The 19,651-nt window shown below is 39.8% G+C and overlaps 1 long non-coding RNA gene across 1 annotated transcript in view; it reads right to left on the minus strand.

Moving 5' to 3' along the window:
- Positions 1-447: 447 nt before the first annotated feature.
- Positions 448-19,651, minus strand: part of LOC116883387 — a 35,518-nt gene continuing 16,314 nt past the window's right edge. Inside the window, exon 3 of the long non-coding RNA XR_004385755.1 lies at positions 448-1,579. This is a non-coding gene — a long non-coding RNA (uncharacterized LOC116883387). The remainder of the gene's footprint in view (positions 1,580-19,651) is intronic.

Raw genomic sequence — 19,651 nt, forward strand, 5'->3', positions numbered from 1 at the left:
CATTAACCGCTTACCTCCTTGTCTGGTGACCTTTCCTTTCTGTACTTTAGGGGAATTTCCCAAAGTATTCAGCTTGCAATCGGGGTACAAATGAACACTCTACTCAAGGGACATTTACAACTGCTTCTTGGAGTCAAGGAGGGAGGGGTTGGTGTACATGGTACAGGGGATGTAAGAAGCGGTAAAATGATACATGCTGCGGCCAAATGACCCACTTCTGGAAGTCACATAAAAATAGTGAGGAGTATCTTACAATGTTATGGAAGGGACCAGTGATGCATCTTGCATTTCTTTTGTCTTGATGACAAAATACACTCTATAGAGCCACAAGAGCCTGCCTTGTGTTAGTTATAAACAAAAATATATTTATATATATATTTATGTAACTACTATGTGCTTTAAAGAAAATTACTGTGTGATTCAGCAGGGTTATTTCATTCTTTTTTTTTTCTATCACCAGGGATATGATGACTTGAATGGCTTCTTGTACAGGGATTGACAATGAAATGGGTTTTTCATACAGACATAGTGATTAAAAAAAAACATTTCTTAAGATATTTGTCTCAAAAAATGCTCTCACAAATCTTCCTCTGATTTCTGTCTGTTTTCATTAGCCAGGAGCAAATGAGCCTCCATGGGACTCCAGGTGGGAGAGAAGCAGCACCTTAGGAAGCAAATTTCATTTTACTCTGCAGTGAGAGAATGGAAAACCTCACTGGCTACTCCCTCCTCTCTAGTCCTTAGCTTAACATTTGGAAATTGTGTCACAGCTCACAGGAAGGTTATTCATTACCAAGGAAGAGGCAGGCATAGTTTGAACTTCTGAACAGATGAGCGATTCGTCCTGCAAAGTAATGAACTTGTCTGGACAATGGCATCTAAAGCACAACATAAAATCCTTTTGCCGATAGTCTGTTTGGAAAAGATAGAAAAACCTCCTTTCATGTTTGGTTTTGCTCTTGTGCGAGCTATTGTTCCCTGTGATCTTGAAAATTCACCATTGCTCTTTCCAGCGTAAGCGTTCAGGCTTTGGAACGTGATTATCTTTGAGACGTCAGAGAAGAACATTTGAACCAAAGGTGTAGATCCCTTGTGAACTAAAGCTTTATTTATTATCATATTTTTTTTCCTTGATCCCTTTGCAACCCTGCACCTAAACCAAAAGCATCGTCATCTCGTCACACTCCTGGCAAGTCCACAGGAGATGTTCCTTGTGAACCATGAATGTCATTCTGCTAGGGAATTCTTTATTCAGTGTACATGGTGTCTTGTACAAGTCTGAGTTTTCCTTTCAACGTTCCTGGGCTGGGCTTGTCCAGAAATCTCGTCGCCCTTCTGTTTACAGCAGTTTAGGGCTCCTGTATGTGTGGTGGTGGGTGTGTGTCTGTTTTCTTAAACGCATAAGCAAAATTTTAGTCTTAACACCTGTAAGCCAGTACTGGTGCTGCTCTGTCCTAAAATCTTAGCACTGCTCTGATACAATAAAACCTTCTTTCTCTCCAACCGGTTCAACTTCCGCATAGGCAGGATGTCCCGATCCTCTTCGAAACTTCATTGCTGGCCATCTGCTTGGGCGTCTCTAAACCAGGAAAATACAGCAACAATGAGTATCTCAGTCAGCACTTATCAAGAGATAGATATTTACCAGGCTCTGTTGGCAGAATGCTTGCTGTACTTAAAGTCCAAGTTTCAATTGCCAGCATCATGTATGGCAAGCATAGGTGGTGCATTCCTGTAATTTTAGCTTCAGGGAGGGGTAGGCAGGAGGATCCGAAGCTCGAGCCCAGCCCGTTACATGTAAGTTAGAATATTTTCTTTACTATCCTAGCTTAGCTTCTTAATGCATCCCAATAAGTGATCTAACGACAATAAACCCCACTGGAATTGGTATGCCACCTCTATAAGGTCTCTGAGTCTTGATCCTCCATTTTGGTTCTTCTAATGCCTATGAGATAGCAGCCTGTTGCCTATGGCTACTTCCAGACAATTGTAAGTTTCTGAAAGGCAAGGTTTAATGAGAGCTTTATAACCATTTATGTCTGCCACAGACAACAAGATGAACTATGATTTTAATATTTACTTATTTCTGAATATACATATGTGCCACATGAGCTTGTGTTACCACATAAATGAAGGTGACCACAGAGGCCAGAAGAGTCTACCTGATGCCCCAAAAGCAGAGTTAGAGGAAGGTGTGAGTTACCTGATACGTTCTGGGAATCAAACCTGATTTTGGTTTGTTTGTTTGTTTCGTTTTGGTGATCAGAATCTTCTATGTATCTCGCAATGGCCTGGAACTTGTGAAATGGCTACCTGTGTCTTTGGAGTGCTGGGATTAAAGGTTCAAATTCCACATGTAACCCAGATGTTACATATAGAATCTTCTTTTTACAAGTCAATGTCAATATCATTTCCCTTGTCATTAATTCATTAAAAAAGTACGGCCATAAAACTCTCTAACCATTCCTATGAGTTGGTTTCAATTAGCTGTTAGATTTCCTAGCAGATAAGACAGAGGGAATCTCTCTCAGACTTGAGAAATCATTTATTAAACTCAGCACTTCTATTTATGACTTTTATGTTCAAACATTAAAGGTGTCAAATCTTAAAAATGGGACCCATCACCAAAGGTTGTGAGCAAACGTAAGCCTATCAAGATAATATTGAATGGTAGACACTAATTCTAAAACATGGGCTATTTGTATTGACAAGAGGAGCCTTTCTCTCCAGCGCTCTGTCTTTCAAATAAACCCACAGTGATTTTGAAATAGATGTGCTGAAATGAATTATTAATCTACAGCTAGAGAAGACACTAAAATGCATTTCATAGCCACAGTGACATTAGAAGTGATTACTCCATTTATCAAAGTGCCTGCAATTTTGGCGTAAATAAGGCAATAAATATTGAGGGAATCTTATTCCTATGTAAAGACTTTTAATGCAAAAGAGGTTAAATATCAGTGTTCACAGAGCGACACTTGGTATCTTGCTCTTGCTAGATTTGCTAATGACATGCCAACGTCAATGATTAATGGCTGTGAGGGAAGTATTTCACATCAAGCAGGAATGAGTATTAGTTTTATGTTCTGGAAAAGTGCCAGTTGAGGTAATTATATTCTGATTATTAATAATATTATACACTGCCACCATAACACCATGTGGTCAGAAAGTCTGACATTTATTAGCTGATTAAAGCTCATGAGGTAAGTGACGCTGGATATTCCTTGCTACCCCGAAGAAGACATTAAAAATACCATGGGAACAGCACCTGCAGTGGGCCTGAAGATTACCTTTGACAGGCATATACTGAGTCTCTCTCTGGACGTGGGTACTGTAACTCATGGCTACTATATACTTTAGGGAAAGACTATAAGCCTTGTGGTTTACTACTTATAGTTCTCAATAGCTTCAGAATTGGGCTTCTCTAAAGCCATGTCTTCCCCAGACAAACAGCATTGTTAATTCTTTCCATCATTTCTATTTTTGTAAAAGGGAGAAGAGCTTAACGGTCCCTGTGTCCAGCTGTCAAGGGTCACCAGACAAAATAATTTCTGTACCTCAAGATGTACAGGTGACAAGCCTACTGAGGATGACCCTCATGAAAGCTGCATACTAGTACAGGGTCCTAAGTATGGCTTTTGCCTTATATTTATTCATTTGCATTTTCTATAAACTAGCAAAACTAGGAAAAAGCAGCAAAGATTAACATGAAATCGATCTCTTCACAAAGTCAATTTTGCCTGTGGTTGAAATTACTTCTTAAAATTCAATAGTTTAAACATATCTCAGCCAACAGTTCTGAAATGACTTTACTTTTACCTTACTCTTTTTTCTTTCTTTCTTTCTTTCTTTCTTTCTTTCTTTCTTTCTTTCTTTCTTTCTTTCTTTCTTTCTCTCTCTTTCTCTCTCTCTCTCTCTCTCTCTCTCTCTCTCTGTCTCTCTCTGTCTCTCTCTGTCTTTCTCTCTCCATCCTGATCACAACTCCCAACAAAAGCCCCTGCCTCACACAGCACATCCCACTTTCCCCTTCCCTTTCTGCTGTGAGAAGAGGGATGCCCCTTGGGTACCAACCCACACAAGCACATCAAGTTACTGCAGAACTAGGCACATCTTTTCCCACTGAGGCCAGGAAAGGTAGCCCAGTTTAGGGAACAGGATATACAGAATCAGGGACAACCACTGCTCCAGTTGTTGGGGAAGCCACACGAAGACCAAACTGCACATGTGCTACATGTGAGGTCATCTTTTTGGAAGTCAGTAATTTGATTTTATTTACTAGTGCCTGAGAATGAATTGGGCTGTGCATATGCTGGGCCAGCATGCTCGCTCAGGGATCCTCTCCAGGGGCTGTGCACATGTGAGACAGAGTGCTTGCTCAGGGATCCTTCCCAGGTTACTTTTGGAAAAATTTAAAACATATCTGGAGAGAGTACTTCCTTGACTTATCACTGTTAGGCACAAAGTCAGAAAGACTTAATGACGATCTGGAATCCCTTAAGGTCCCATGTCACATATGATTTGCTTATCTAGTTGCTCACCACCTTCCTACACCTCATTAGTAAGGATGAGTGAAATAGATAAAGCATGACAAAAAACTATCCGAGATATTGTTCATTCGTGCAAAACTAAATCTCATAAAGGATATGGCATTTCTCATAGTAATATGTTGGAATATGTTAGAAGACATACAAGTTAAATACTACAAACTGAAAACCTGAATGTTTGAAATATATTTGTAGCACTGACAGAATGCCACAAATGGAAGACTATACACCCTAAAAATTTTTGCTTCATGAATGAAATGATAAAAACCTTATGCTGTCATTTCTAGCATGCGTGGGATATACATGAACAAAATTGATCTGTATTTAAAATGGAAGAAATTAATTCTATTTTTTTTAAAAAAATTATTCTGTTCTTTCATAGTTCCCTTGATACCTCTATCTCATAACTAAAACGGACAAAGGCTTTGCCAAAAATCTGCTGTCCTTTATAAGACTTCACGAAGACATCGGCAATGCCATTCCGAAACCATATTATGGCGATTAAGTTACGTGATGTCTTTGGATCCTTTTTTCCTATCTTTGACTTGTATTTCATGTCTCCTGCAAGAATCTATCACCTTTATTCTTGCCTTATTGAATTATACGTCTGTGTTGTGATTATTGAATTATTGTTCCTCCTGCCTTGGTTTATTATAAAAATCCTAAACATATAAGATTACTTTCATCAGGCTTCACAAGAGTTCTTTTCTGTACCTGTCTGCAGCTGTGCTACTATCTGCTTAGAGGCAGATAATAGTTAACTATGGCTTTAACTGCACAAGTGTATGATCTCACAGTAAAGTCCTTAGTGTTGCTGCTGCAGTGCGGAACATCTACCTAGCGGGCTGAGGTGGGCGTGGCCAGAGAAGACTGGAAGTCTGGGCATTGATTTGGTCCCCCCGGTGAACTCACATGTCTGATGAGAGAATCAGCCACATAGGGAAGAGATCCTTTGTACTTCTTTGAGACCCAGACATTGCCAAATTGATTGTCTTAAGAATGGCCAATTCAAAGTGTTATGGGATCTGGCAGATACTCCAGGCTCACTCGCTGGTAAAGCAGAATGCATGTTGAAACCCCCACATTCAAACCAGAATGTAGCATAAATCTATTACAGACAACCGGGGTATCATGCCCTCAGACACCGTGGGGTACAAAGTGTGGGTGACCTCTCATTTTGTTTCTGAGAATGTATGTGATTAATTACATTCAGAAGAAAATGTTCACAGTGATTTGTGGGCACTGGGGTAAGTCAGGTAGGCAGAATTCTCCTTAATTACTCCTTTAGTACTATTAATTTGACAGTCTTCCAAATCTGTCTCAATGGTCCATGGCGAGATAATTAGTTGAAATATCCACAAACAAACCTGTGGGGTACTCTCAGCTAGCAGTGTGCACAAAACTGTGCCTGGAGACCTCTCAGGTGCACAGAGGACACACACGTGTCTCTCAGGGCTTAAATAGCCTTGGAAAGGAAATGATCAGCACTTGGGTTAAAGAAAAGGGTAAATGTGAAAGTCCTGGCCCAGAAAAAAGATGCCTGTATGCACAGCGGTCCTTGATAAGCACAAAGTTGAGGCCTTGCTGTTTCGTACTGCTTTCCACTGTGAGCAGAAGTGGAAAGTGGTTGGAGTCACTCCCTAACACAAGGCTTAGGGAAAGGAAGTGGGTCCTTGTTATGTTTCCTCATCTGAAAAACTAAAGGAACGGAAGAACAGAGAGGTTTCAACTTACTCTTCTCTTAAAATCTTTCAATGCTTTTAATGAATTAATAAACTTTGCTTCCTGATCGAAGTCTTCCCCTGCCCTCTTTTTCCAGTCCTTTCCCCACTTCACTTCCCCTTATCTACTCCTCTTCCCTCTCTCTGTAGAAAAGAGGAGATCTCCCATGGATATCAACCAGCCTTAACATATCAAGTTGCACTAAGACTGGGGCTTCTTTTATTGAGGTTAGACCATGCAGTCCAGTAGGGGGAAAGGGTCCCAAAGGCAGGCCACAGGGTCAGAGATGGCCCCTGATCCTGCTGTTAGGAGTCCCACATGAAGACCAAGCTGCACAACAGTGTAATTAATCAATTACATATGTGCAGAGTGTCTAGGTCAGTCCCATGCATGTACCACGAAACCTTCTACTCACTGTTTGTCCTGCCTACAAGACGTGCAGGGATAAAGATGGAGAGAAATCGAGGGAATATTGAACCAAATGACTGGTCCAGCTTGAGTCCCATGTCATGACAGGGAGTCCACCCTTGATACTCTTAATAATCTTCTGCTATACTTACAGACAGGAACCTAGTGTAACTGTCATCGGAGAGGCCACATCCAGCAACTGATGGAAACAGATGCTGTATATTCTCTTAAGATCATAGTCTCTTTTCAGTAGTACAACCTCACCAGGTACTCATTGGTCTCTGAGGAGCCAACAGCCGATTTCTTCCTTTTTTTTTAAATTAAAAAATACTGTATGATTTCTTTCATTAAGCATGTCTGCAAGCTTTATTCTGTGCCTATAAACTCAAAGGAGCCCGTGTGCAGGTGTGAGAGGCCTAGGACTTTGCATTCCCAATCATCTGGTGCTGTGGCTGCTGCAGAATGAGGCACCCCCTAAGATCAAGGGTGAGGATTCTGGATGGTACCTTAAAACAAGAACAGCATTGCAAGATGAGGGAACAAATATAAACTTTAACCTTGTGCACTCGGCACACAGACTGACCAGGGATCTAAACACACATTTTTTTGGGCTGCCAAGTTGGCTCTTTAACATTTCCTTTTGATAAACGTTGACTGGGAAAAGGAAGGGTATATTTTTGTTTTTCATACCTTGAAACATAGCCATTCACTATTTCCCTTATTCTGTATTGAGTCTTTCTTGGCTTAGCAAGTTACCAGGCTAAAGTTTGAAGACATAACAATTATAAAATACACCAGTTAACTTTGAATTTCAGATAAACAAGTCACCTTTCAAACTATGTTTAATCCCAAAAACTTAAACAAAATATGACTCATTTTTGTTTGGAATTCAAATATGTTTAAGTGTCCTGTATTTTATTTGGCCACCCAGCTGTATAAAAATACTGGCCCTGAGTTCCAGCCAGTGAAACTTGCTATCTAGTTAAAATACAAGACTTCTGTTTGAGGCAGTGTCTCTGCCTCATGGGTTATAGATTTTTCTTTCCTTAAAAAAAAAGGAGTATCTTACAGTAATTTACTAGAAATGGCCATGAATTGCGAGCAATAGATCAATACCTATGTGACTTGATTGCTCAATGTTTTATATATTTTCTGCTTTTCTTCCTTTAGTTTTTCATCATTTGGAAGTTGTCTTCTAGAACTGTCCTCTAGATGATCTAGAAATATTAGCAATAAGTATCACCGGCCCAGATAAAAATGAGAGTGTCCAAAAAAAATTCATTAACAATGTCAAAATCATGCAGTATGATCTTTTTCCTCCAAAGCTAATGTATTGAAAGTATAAAGAAAACGAGTTCCCACTGGCTACTAAATTAAATTAACTCTTTTCAATTCATAGCGATTTTTTATTTATAATCCATCCCCTGTTTCTCTGTCTCTGCCTCTCTGTCTGTCTCTGCCTCTCTGTCTCTCTCTGTCTCTCTCTGTGTCTCTGTCTCTCTCTCTCTGTGTGTGCGCATGCGTGTGTGTGTGTGTGTGTGTGTGTGTGTGTGTGTGTTTGTTCTCTTCCGAGACCAAAAGAGAGTACCATATCCCCTGAGAAGCTGAAGTTCCAGGGAGTTTGATCTGCCTGGCATGGGTGCTGACCATAGACCAACCCTAGTCCCTTTGCGAAAGCAGCGAGTGCTCCTAATTGCTAAGTCAGCTCATTCCAAGTCCAGACATTCAGTGTGTGGAGGAATGCTTTCAACTCCTACATCTCAGGCACTTAAAGTCTTATTTTCTTTCACTGTGAAGTGGTTTCCAAGCAGACTGAAATTAAAATCACTTTGAGAGGTGAAAGTCAAAACATAACTGATACTGAAAGGCCCTGATGACCTCACTTACATGCTCACAAGCTGGGCTCAGGCAAACACATTTGATAAATGCTCCCCAGAGAGCCAGTGATCAGTGAGCCTGAACACTTCCCACTATCTTCTGACTGTTCCTCATCCATATCTATCATCCCCTTCTCTGAAACCGTCTGGGGAATTCCCTCAATCAGGAGTGCCACTTAATTTATCATCTTTACTCATACAAACCCTCCATTTCTGTTTATGCCTACGAAAATGGTCCAGACGCCCATGTGCAAATCAGCTGTCCCTTCTTACCCTGCTGTGCTATTTTAGATATTTCTGTGTTTTCTCAGTCTCTCTTGATGTACTCTGGAAACACTGTGGTAGTGTCTGTGGATGTATCTTACAGAGCCTATTTCTCCTGTTCTCTCTAGATATGCTAAGGCCCAAGTGACAAGAGCTGCTAAACTCTAAACAGGTATTTTTCTAGGTTCTTTTCTGTTGCTGTAATAAAACACTTCAACAAAAAGTGGCTTAGGAGATAGAAGGTGCATCCCTGAGAGGGGTCAGAGCAGGAACTCAAGGTAGAAACTTGAGGGAGAAGCCAGAGAGAAATGCTTCTCATAAGTCAGCTCCCTTACAGAGTGCAGGACTACCTGCCTATGGATGGTGCCACCTCCAGTGGGATGGTCCCTCCTCTATGAATGAATAATCAAGAGATATATGTCAATCTGATTTATGCAGTTCCTCAGTATAGGTTTTCCTCAGAGGACTCTAGGCAGCATGTGTCAAATTGACAATTGAGTCAAACAAGAAAAAAATTGTCACATAAAATAAGAACGCAGAGAACTAAATGTGCATCTTGTGATGCATATTCCTGATGATGCAGGTACGAAAGGGCATTTCCGAGTAAGTGAGCTCCACCAAACTCAGAGGGTGACTGTTGTAAAACAATTAAATCAAATGCTGTGAGACCTGTATTTTCATATACACAATTGTGAGGCCAACAGGTTTCATTTCAAGTCTACAAAGCCCATGCAAATGTACAGAGTACAATCTCATGTACTTAAAACAAGTACCCAGGATCCTAAGTATTGCAAACTCACTTTCTAAATGGATGCTTGTCACAAAGTTAGGGACCAAATATACAACTGGGTATTCCAGGATAAGCAGCTGTAAAGCAATTCACTTACTCATGGGCAAATAATGAAACTATGCTAAGCTGATGTTCCTATTGACATTGGGTTAGGAAAACCCCAGGGTAGCAGGCTCTACCCTTTAGCAATTAACCTGGTAATTTTTTTCCAGCAAAAAATAGTTTTCCCTACTATAGTTTAGAATTTCTGGCATGTAATGCCATCAAAAAGTTAATCTTATTTTAAATATTACCCAGAAATGAACCCCCTATAAACAGACAAAGCTTCCTCTTATTACTTGTACCTGGGCCCAAACCTTAGTCTACAATAAAAACAAAATGATATAGGCAAGGAGACTCATAATGAATGCTGTTGTTAATCTGCAGAATGTTTACTCTATAGTACATCTTCTGTATTCTTGAATGAAATGCGATGTTCATGACTCTCTCATTCACTACTAGACTCTTTGATGCCCTAACAAGGCATGGTGATAACGACCATCAAAGAATGCATTCAGTCAGCCAATGAAGTTACCGTTTTCACACAGCCATTTGAAACACACTGCTAAACTAAGAGCATACAGACTGTGTTTAGGAAAAGTCATTCATTGGCATGTTAAAGCTTAAAGAAATGTTAACCAAACCACAGCGGTAAGAATCGAAGGAGATCAAATACCCACTAACAATATTCGGCATATTGGAGGAAAAGCCTTTCATTTGAAGTTGAGTCAATAGAGACAGTTGCATGAACAGAAGGAATATCAACAGTTGCCGGAATGAAGCTCGGCACTGATGGGGTACCCACCCTATTAATTTGGGGCATATTCATATTCCCAGTCTCCTAAACTGTCAGCCCCTCATTTTGTCTAATTTGATTGTCCCTTTCAGTAACTTTAATAACCTTTTCTACCTCAAGGTTTCTTCCAGAGCATTTTGAATTTATTCAACCAGACCCCTTCTACACTGCTTATTTGACCTCATGTAACGTCACCTCAAAGCAGTCACCTGGGGATCTTAGGGTCACACAAACTTACTGCTCTATATCCTTTGGCACAAGATTGACTGTCATTAGTCTCTGCCATTTACCCAATCTCTACCTCACACTCTGTCAGACCTGGAACGTTTTCAATCAACTCACAAGTTGCTCACTCATTCATCTGACACGTAATTCCAGATAAAGCTTCAGTATCTTGATCAAAAATTCCTATCTATTACATTTTTGGATTCCGAATTTTAAACTCCTACAGCTAGTGCAGAAAAGGTCACCTATCCAGTTTAGTCCAACCGCAAAGAATGTTAGTTTAATTTCACTTAGAACATCAGTGCTTCGACTATTGCCTGCTTGTACCATTCTCACAGTACACCCACTAATTATCCATTCAGTTCCCAAATTCACCTCCTGTTATCCCCCAATCCTGTACCACTCAGCCTACTTTCACTTAGAATTCATGCTTTCTTCTTATCTGAAATTTCTTTCTCTCCTGCATACTTGTTATTTCTGTCCAATATTCTTGTCAGCTAGCAGGTGGTGCTGTCACTTTCTCCTTTGCACACCCTTTGAGACACTCACTCCTTCTCACGGTTCCTTCCCCCCCCCCTTCTTCCCCCATCCCCTTACCGCAGCTTTTACTGAGCTCAAAGCAATCTCAAATTTGTGTCCCTCCTGTCACCAGGCCTAGCTTCCTCCCTTCTCCTGTAACATGCCATCAGAACTTTATTCTGCTTCTGAACTTTTCATTTTTCCCCTTCCTTTTGCGGCCTGATGATATATTCTTCCACATTTTATTATTTCTTCTCATTTCAGCTGGTCCTACCTTCATTTCTTGTTGTTTCTTTGAAAGGATCCAACTGAGATTTGGTTATAAACTAAAAGCAAACCTACGCTTAACCCCTCAGTTTCCTTCCTAAACCCTTTGTCTTCTGATATTTCCAATTCTCTTATTAGAAAATTTATTTCCCCAGTTATGTGGAGTCCATCTTTTGAAGTTACTTCAGAGTCCTTTCTTTCTCGTTTTACTAATCGAGAGGCCCCTTTCTTTACCACCTAAGAACTGGGCATTTTCCAGATTGCATGACTTTTGGACTCCCTGTCTCTATCTGTAACACAATTCTTGGTCTCACTGAGGAAACAGTGAGTATTCAGAAGAATTGATTGAAAATATATTTCAGACAGGCAAATGAAAACTTAAACTCTATTTTTATCATTCACAGGGCTCTTGAATTAACGGCATTCCACGTCCTCTACAAAGACCCAAATTCAACTCAGCAAGCACCTGACGCAGTCACTGACAGAATCTTCTCACTGCCTTTTGAGGGTTCTTAATGGGCGCAAACATTTAATTGAGTAATAAATTGCTATCGGACAGGCAATTTACTCTAAACAAGAGTAATTTGCAGTGGGTTTGGAAACAAGCTGGTTCAGTACTACCCAGTGACTGGGCCAACAGACAAGACAATGCTACTGTGCTCGTAAATGTTCTAGTAAAATCAAATGTGAGTTAGTGCTTCTTGTTTCGATGGTAAGACAGGCCAAGTTCCTCGAGAAACTGCTCTTATAAAGTCTTTCTTGTTTGGAGTACCGATGTGTTTCTAAATCAAGAGAAAGAGCTGGCAGATTTAGTTCTCAGTAGCTTTGACTACAGGGATGGTCAAAGCAGAGCTGGTCTCTACCCTAAAGTACTTGTGTACTCGAGTCTATGTTTTAATCACACAACTAGGGAAGAGCCCGATAAAAACAATGTAGACCATCAAGCCTATGGGCTTACACTGTTTAAACATTTCATTCGATGTCTCCCAGGCAGACTAGGACAAAAATAGATCTTTTGAAATGATCAGAATATTTTGACATTTTTAAATTTGTGTAATGTTGAAGGAAATTAATATGCTAGCACACATTTTATCTATTTAAGGTTTAATGGTAATTGCACTAATTACACACAAAAATAATTAGTAAAATGATACATTTCATACATTGTTTGACTACAGTAATCACTTTTTCTATGTACACACACTCAGGGCTGGCTGACTGGTTTTTTTCTCTTTCTTTCTTTCTTTCTTTCTTTCTTTTTTTTCTTTCTTTCTTTCTTCTTCACAGAGCATACGAAGTCGGATGGGGAAAGTGGTGTGGCTAACTGATTATTACAATAATCAGTTAGGATATAGTAATCAAGAAGGAATGCGGTAGAAAGCTCAATGAAATAAAAGATATTTTATTCAGTATGTTTAATAATTCTTACTAGTAAAATGAAGTAATTAATTCATTAAATTAGAAACACTTTAGTTTTGGGAATTTAAGTGAACATATACCAAGCAGCAAAATAAATGAAAGATGGCAGCTATTAAATGAATCTTATTTTGATGACTGCATTTAAAAGGAATCACCATGAACTCTACATAATGTCCCAAATTATCTAGTGATGTATATAATAAATTTCTAGCCTATTAGAACCATAGACATCCGAATAGTGTCTTCTTAGTGTTATTTTACAGTGTGTGTGGGAAATCAGAGGGCAACTTAGGGGACTGGGTCTCTCCTATATGTGAGGTCCTGGAATAGATCTCAGGTTTTTGGGTTTGGCAGCAAGCCCCTTTACCCATTGGGCCATCTTGCTGGTCCTCTATGAAGTAACATTTTGTAATATACTCTGCTTACGATTTTGTTGTTGTTTTTTAACTAATTATTTATTTTATGTATATGAGTACACTGTAGTTGTCTCCAGACACACCAGGAGAGGGCATCAGATCATATAACAGAGAGCTGTGAGCCATCATGTGGTTCCTGGGAATTGAACTCGGGACGCCTGAAAGAGCAGCCACGGCTTTTAACAGCTGAGTCATCTCTCCGGCCCCCTCTACTTATGTTTTGTTAAAGCTCTGTCAGCTGCCACCTAATAATGTTGCTTTTTTTTTTTTTTAAGAAGAATGTAACAGCATTTCTACTAGCTTTGATGTTTTACCTCCCTTGCAGGAGCTCATGAGAACTGAATGTTATTTTTTTTTTTTACCTTCTCTAAGAATAGAAACAAGAACTAATTTATTTCAGTGTCTCGTTTCCCCTCTTGAGTTTCCTTAACGACTGAACTAAGAAATACCTTAAAAGCAAGATTTGCTGGTAAGAAATGTGCCACTTCAAGATAAAGATTTGTGGCCCCCTGGAAAACGTCTTTCTCTGTTTACTGCATGGGTTTGCTAATGATCACGTCTTCCCAGCGCCTCCCACAGCAGCTGCAGAGTGAGTGAGATGGAGAGCATGGTAAACATGCTGTCCTCCCACACAGAGCAGCTGGGCCCTGCGGCTCTGGCTTCCCTCCTGGTGGCACTGCAGACTGCCAGGGAAAGTTGAGAGTCACAGCTGCCCAGGTTCGCTTCATCTTCCCCACCAGTCCTTGTTCTTCACAAATATTTTTGGGGCTAGGTAGCCAACAGAGTGTTCAGTCGCCCAAATGACTTTTGTGTGGTGGAGACTGCACACCAGGCTGAGAAGTCCTGGGCTGGAGTGACAGCTTTGCGTCCGGCTGTCACACAGTCTGAGCAAAGAATGAGGAAAAGGCCGTGCTATCTAAGTCTCTTTATCCCCACAGGATTGGACTCTGAAGTTGAGTCAGAATTACACTTCTCATGGATGCTTTAGGTACTGAGGCTTCTGATCCTTTTTTATTTATCTGGGTTTTATAGTAGCTAAAATGATATAATCAGAATACCAATGAATATACTGTTACAAGAAACTCTGTGATGTTAACATGGATAACTATGCTGTTATTTTCTATATCCCCATAAACACCTTTACTACAGAGTAAAAGGCAAAGTCCTTATAGGTTTTTAACATAGAGGTCTGCATAAAATGCACTTGACGTGACCAGTTGGGAAATTGTGGGCTTTCTTTGGGGAAGGTCACAAAATCGTCTACTTGCATGCATGCTGGGGTTTCTTTTTCCTTTAATATTCTATGATTTTGTTCATCAAAAATCCTGGGCACTTCCACATATGGCAGATATACCCCAAAAATTAAAAGATTCTCAAAGAACAAGGTAGATGCTTCAACTTTGTGTTTAAGTGTTATTGTGGAATTATTTTACAATTTCTAAGCCAAGCCGGAGTGCACAATTTAAGAATGGTAGAGTCCTTTCTCCCTTTAGAGAGGTTAACTGTTTAGGTCAACAATGAGGGTCCTTTATGTACTTTACCCAATGTAACTTCATCGGTATACCTCAATAGTTCCATGAAAAGTCTTATGACAATGGCCACCATGCTTGCCTCAACTTGTAAACTGAGGCATATTTAAAGCTAATTATTCAATGTGAAATCTGTACCTAATTTAAATAATGTGCTATCTCCTCATTCATTGGCCCGTTGGCTCCACGTGGCAGGAAGCTCACCTTCACTCTGTTTAGGGCTGGTACACAGCAGGGACTGAACAAACAATAAATAAACGCACTGGCGAATGGTCACTATATCAGCTGCCTGTTAACCTCTGTGCCTTTAGCTTTCTAGTTTCATCCTTCTCCTTTGGGAAAAACACAGCTCTTTTCTAACTTGTGATGTGTATAGAGAGACCCAACATTTCTTCCCAATCTTCCCCCAATTTTTTTTAAATAAGCCAGTATTTTTCAACAGAAATGTACACCAAGCGATAGAGATCACGTAAATTTGTGTAGCGGACACAGCCAACAGTAAAAATAAGGACAAACCATTCTGAGAGCAGGACTTTGTTCTTCGACCCAGGCTGCTCTTGCAGATATAACCCAGCCCTAGCCTCATCAGTGCTGGAGTAGAGTAAAACACTGATTAATAATCTGTGACATTTAAATTGTCAATGAGAGATTCTAAATTCAGTGTGTGTGTGTGTGTGTGTGTGTGTGTGTGTGTGTGTGTGTGTGTGCGAGCACTAGAGAGGTTGACACATCTCCTGGAGCTGGACTCACACCTAGTTGTGAGCCACTTAATGTAGGTGATAGAAACTGAATTTGAGTCTCCTAGAAGAGTTATCAAGCCATCTTAACCACTGTGACACTTCTCCAGCTCCAAATATTGGAGTTTTGTTTTTAATGGGAAATGTCTATTTTGTATATATTTCGTTATGATGCTTTCTTTCCCCAAGCCTAGATTTCTTTTTATTGGTTTTCCTGTCAATTTTGAGTTTTCTATTATTTATGTTTATTGGAATTTTAATAAATCACAGAATTTATGCCCAGAAGTATTCAGCAATCATTAAATTTAATAAGGAAACCTTGGGCATGCTAACTTATCCAAAGAGGTACCAGTTTTATCAAAAAATTTTTAAAAATTCAAAATGCACTTTTATGGGAATTTTTGTCTCTTCCGGGTTTTTGAATATAATAAACTGCATTTTAAAAGGATTTTAAAAGCATATATAGACAGATCAGGTTTTGATCGAAATCAGATATCTTTTGGAAAACCACAATATAGCCAGACAAATAAAAAAATAAGCTATCTAATATAAAACTGAAAGAACATACTTGGTCCAAATCTGCAGAGGATAATGGAGGAATACAGGGGATAACTTAGTGAGAAAGAGACGATCTGCTTGGCTAAATAGAAGGATGGGAGAGGAAGCTGGAGCTTCCATATGTAAAGACAACCATGTAAACCATGGATCGCTCATCCAACCACAGTTTATGGACTAATGGCTTGATTTATCATCTCATTTCCTTCGTGCAAACAATATCCCTGTAAATATCATGTAAGGAGGAATGTCTGTGTCTATAAAACATGTAAAAACTTGTATGTATTTTCTACAAGAACAAAATACACAGATAATAAACAGCCTTTGTCATTGTCATTACTCTAAATAGAAAATAATGATCACAACGTCATGAATGGCTACACACATGTGGGCAGTGGTTCTGGTATGATTTATTAAGTCTTTAAACTAACTCTTTCTGATGGTTCTACTTTGCCAAATCTACTATAAAGACAGCATATTAAGATACTATCATAGCACATTAAAGAGAGCATTGCACTATGTTTCCACTTCTAGACAGTGACAAAAACATCCTTAGCAGAGAGAAGCAAGGAGTCCAGTGCCGTGGTTATAGGTTTGAGTTCTGAGAGTGGAATAGCTGTGCTCAATTCTGACTCTCATGGAGTACATGAGAGACGTTGACTAAATCATTTAAGATCTATGCTTCAGCTTCCCTTTGTCCAGTGATGGAGATCATTCTAGGTCATGTGCCCCCATTATTGTTAAATGAGCCAATGGAGGGGGATCTCTTCCTTATCATCTGTGCTCTTGAAGGGGCTAATTATAAAAGTAACAAAGAAGAACAGTTCATTTGGGGAGAGAGGTTCTAAAGTGGGAGATTGGGTGTATGAGTACTGGTTCCTGCACACAGGCAGTTACCACATTTAGCCTATGTAATACAGGAAATAAATCTATACCTCTTTATTCATGTTAACATTTCACTGTGAAATACACAGCAGTACACACTGGGTGACATCTTTGGCACCATTGAACTTTGACCAAATTACTAGAAAATAGTCTATTATACTAGAACCAAAGACAACAATTCAAAAATAGTTTAATTGATTGTGTGCAACTTAACCTATATAGTTGATGAAATTTGTGGTTGACAAACTAGTGGTCCCTAAAGATGTCCACAGTGTGAACAGGAATACCCACCAGTGCTACCTTCTGTGAGCTAAGACACATTGCAGATCATGGGATGGAGAAGTTGCTATTAGGCAAGTGGGTTAAATGCTATCATTATGGGCCTTGAAGGAGGAAACAGAGTCAGACTTAGCTGTGGTGTTTGAAACAGACTGTGAAATGACAGAAATGGAGGCGAGGAGCCAAGGAACACAGACAGCTTCCAGAAGTAATATAGCTGGAAAATATTCTCTCTGGAGCAATTACGAGGACATAGCTTTGCCAATACCTTGACTTGGTGAGGTTGACTTTGGCCTTCTGACCTCCTGCACTGTAAGATCTCCGAGCTGCTTTAGGCTACCAGGTTCAAGGTTATCAGTTTTGGCATCCATAGGGAACTTACAAGACATCTTAAAGGTTGAGAGAATGCTCTTTTTGATTTCTTGGTGTACATTAGGCTCTTCTGCTTTAATGACTTCTTGTCTGAATAACTTAATCAATATACAGCTACAGAGTAACATTTGATTGAAATGGTTGATAGCTCATTCAGAGACTTAATAATAAAATAGAAAGATGGTACTAAGTCAGGATATTGGTTTACACTGCAGTAAAATTACAGTGTCATGAAGTCATAAATACTAAGTTTCATAAAGAGGACATTCAGAAGTAGATTGATTAAAATAGTAATGGTATTATTTCTGTAGCCCAGTACTATAAATGGCTTTCTATTTTTGCCTTTACACTGTCCTAATTTTCAATAAAGTACCATCACTTTCACGATGACAAAGCACAGCAACATATTTTAACAAAGAGACAGCACTGTACCAAGAAACATAAAATGTAACATAAGCAATTCCACTACGTTCAACCACAGGTGCCAAACTGCTAATTTAGTTAATGATTAAACATTTTCAGAATCACATGTCTGCATGACCACAAGCAGTTTGGTTTTGAAAACACTGGTTAGCTTTAATATTGGTACAGTTACAAGCATCCACTGACTAGCTCTAGTTAGCTGCATGACCGGAACACGATGACTTGGAGATAATGATTTAAGCAGATTCTGGAAACTAACTCAACAAAGTGGGGAAAGACAGAGATTTGAATCCAGACAGGAGGTCATCGAAGAAAACTCTTTAAAATTGTGATAAGGATGCTCAAGTGTAGCTCCCACAACCGATGGCTTCTGGTAGGTGTGCAGGTAACGAAGGACGCAGTTTTCTGGAAGAGGCTACCCACTGAGAGTTTGACCATACTTCAGTGAGTTTACGGGCAACAGAAATTAGACCCATTTTTTGTTTCATTCTTCTTCTGGAGGGGTGGGATTGGGAGGTTACAAGAGCTGGGGAGTGGACATGGGAAGACTAGGAAGTGTGATCAGGGTACATTATATGACATTTCTAAATAATCAGGGAGACCCCATAGGAAGAACAGCAGTTGCAACTAACCACGGCCCCTGATGTCTCTCAGACATGGAGCCACTAACCGGGCAACATTCATGAACTGGTCCAAGGCCCCCAGACATGTACAGGAGAGGACTGTCTGATCTGGCCTCAGTGGAGAAGATGCGCCTAACCCTTGAGAGACTTGCGGCCCCAGGGAATGGGGAGGCCTGGCGGGGGTGAGGGCATTCTCTTGGAGACGGGGAGCAGGAGGAATGGGACGAGAAACTATGGGAGGGTGGATCAGGAGGGCAACAATGACTGTAAAAAAATAACAGTAATAAAAACGGAAGGATGAGAAGAGGCGCTGCTGAGCAACGGCGTCTTGGTGGATCATTTGTCTTTATGTGAACTTTGGTTCAATCCCCAGTATCACAAAACAATTGGGCTCAGGGCTAGGTTATGAAGATACTGCCTTCTGGTAGCGTTGATTCTTGTTTCTGGGTGACTGGATTGACCCCTGTGACAGCAAACTGTTGCAAAGTGAGCCCCACCCTCACCCTGCTTTGCCTCTTTTGAAGGCACCCACTTGAATTCCAAATTTCTATCCTGTTGTAGCACCGAAGAAGGCCCTCCTGGATGCAGCCTCCCGCTCTTGGATTTCTAGTCTCAGATCCTTAAGCTAAACTAATGTCTTCACTGTACAAATTACCTAGTCCAGGAATTTGTGATAGTAACAGAAAATTAACTAAATCAAATGGTATCTTACTATGGTTTTGATTCAAATTCGTTTCTTAGTAATATAGTATTTCCATTCCTTTGTGTTTATTAGAGAAATATCTACTCAAGTCATTTTCAGACTTTCAATTGGATTTTTATTATCATTGTGAAAATTCTCTATATGATTTAGTTTTATTTCCCTTGTCTCATATAACATGCATTTGTTTTTTTAATTTTGTTGATTTTTTCCCACTTTCCAATTGTTAACAAGTTGTCAATTCTGAAAAACTTCTTTTTGC

This window comes from Rattus rattus, chromosome 14 (genome assembly GCF_011064425.1).
Source record: "Rattus rattus isolate New Zealand chromosome 14, Rrattus_CSIRO_v1, whole genome shotgun sequence".
In the NCBI taxonomy this organism is placed as follows: Eukaryota; Metazoa; Chordata; class Mammalia; order Rodentia; family Muridae; genus Rattus; species Rattus rattus.